Genomic DNA, 2,444 nt, shown 5'->3' on the forward strand with positions numbered 1-2,444 from the left:
TCTTATAAATAGTTACTATATATATTAATTTATAACTTTATAACTGTGATATTTGGTAATATAGTTGATAGAAGTGGTTAATGTCCACTGTCTTATAAATACTTACCATATATATTAATTTATATCTTTATAACTGTGATATTTGGTAATATAGTTGATAGAAGTGGTTAATGTCCACTGTCTTATAAATAGTTACTATATATATTAATTTATAACTTTATAACTGTGATATTTGGTAATATAGTTGATAGAAGTGGTTAATGTCCATTGTCTTATAAATAGTTACTATATATATTAATTTATAACTTTATAACTGTGATATTTGGTAATATAGTTGATAGAAGTGGTTAATGTCCACTGTCTTATAAAAGGTTTCTATATATATTAATTTATAACTTTATAACTGTGATATTTGGTAATATAGTTGATAGGAGTGGTTAATGTCCACTGTCTTATAAATAGTTACCATATATATTAATTTATATCTTTATAACTGTGATATTTGGTAATATAGTTGATAGGAGTGGTCAGTGTCCACTGTCTTATAAATAGTTTCTATATATATTAATTTATAACTTTATAACTGTGATATTTGGTAATATAGTTGATGAGTGGTTAATGTCCATTGTCTTATAAATAGTTACTATATATATTAATTTATAACTTTATAACTGTGATATTTGGTAATATAGGTCAATAGAAGGTGGTTAATGTCCACTGTTTATAAATAGTTACTATATATATTAATTTATAACTTTATAACTGTGATATTTGGTAATATAGTTGATAGAAGTGGTTAATGTCCACTGTTTTATAAATAGTTACTATATATATTAATTTATAACTTTATAACTGTGATATTTGGTAATATAGTTGATGAGTGGTTAATGTCCATTGTCTTATAAATATTTACTATATATATTAATTTATAACTTTATAACTGTGATATTTGGTAATATAGTTGATGAGTGGTTAATGTCCATTGTTTTATAAATAGTTACTATATAAATTAATTTATAACTTTATAACTGTGATATTTGGTAATATAGTTGATAGAAGTGGTTAATGTCCACTGTCTTATAAATAGTTTCTATATATATTAATTTATAACTTTATAACTGTGATATTTGGCAATATAGTTGATGAGTGGTTAATGTCCATTGTTTTATAAATAGTTACTATATATATTAATTTATAACTTTATAACTGTGATATTTGGTAATATAGTTGATAGAAGTGGTTAATGTCCACTGTCTTATAAATAGTTTCTATATATATTAATTTATAACTTTATAACTGTGATATTTGGTAATATAGTTGATGAGTGGTTAATGTCCATTGTCTTATAAATATTTACTATATATATTAATTTATAACTTTATAACTGTGATATTTGGTAATATAGTTGATGAGTGGTTAATGTCCATTGTTTTATAAATAGTTACTATATATATTAATTTATAACTTTATAACTGTGATATTTGGTAATATAGTTGATAGAAGTGGTTAATGTCCACTGTCTTATAAATACTTTCTATATATATTAATTTATAACTTTATAACTGTGATATTTGGCAATATAGTTGATAGAAGTGGTTAATGTCCACTGTTTTATAAATAGTTACTATATATATTAATTTATAACTTTATAACTGTGATATTTGGTAATATAGTTGATAGAAGTGGTTAATGTCCACTGTCTTATAAATAGTTACTATATATATTAATTTATAACTTTATAACTGTGATATTTGGTAATATAGTTGATAGAAGTGGTTAATGTCCACTGTCTTATAAAAGGTTTCTATATATATTAATTTATAACTTTATAACTGTGATATTTGGTAATATAGTTGATAGGAGTGGTTAATGTCCACTGTCTTATAAATAGTTACCATATATATTAATTTATATCTTTATAACTGTGATATTTGGTAATATAGTTGATAGGAGTGGTCAGTGTCCACTGTCTTATAAATAGTTTCTATATATATTAATTTATAACTTTATAACTGTGATATTTGGTAATATAGTTGATGAGTGGTTAATGTCCATTGTCTTATAAATAGTTACTATATATATTAATTTATAACTTTATAACTGTGATATTTGGTAATATAGTCAATAGAAGTGGTTAATGTCCACTGTTTATAAATAGTTACTATATATATTAATTTATAACTTTATAACTGTGATATTTGGTAATGTTCTTGATGGAAGTGGTTAGTGTCCACTGTCTTATAAAAAGTTTCTATATATATTAATTCTTAACTTTATAACTGTGATATTTGGTAATGTTGTTGATGGAAGTGGTTAATGTCCACTGTCTTATAAATAGTTTCTATATATATTAATTTATTACTTTATAACTGTGATATTTGGTAATGTAGTTGATGAGTGGTTAATGTCCACTCTCTTATAAAAAGTTTCTATATATATATTAA

The 2,444-nt window shown here is 22.5% G+C and overlaps 1 protein-coding gene across 1 annotated transcript in view; it reads left to right on the top strand.

The window, feature by feature from the left end:
• LOTGIDRAFT_176331 (hypothetical protein) overlaps positions 1-2,444 on the top strand; it is a gene marked incomplete at both ends in the record, with an annotated part of 17,333 nt that overhangs the window by 7,456 nt on the left and 7,433 nt on the right. The gene's annotated exons all lie outside the window — the stretch shown is intronic.

The sequence above is a fragment of the Lottia gigantea genome, assembly GCF_000327385.1.
Source record: "Lottia gigantea unplaced genomic scaffold LOTGIsca_1009, whole genome shotgun sequence".
NCBI lineage: Eukaryota > Metazoa > Mollusca > Gastropoda > Lottiidae > Lottia > Lottia gigantea.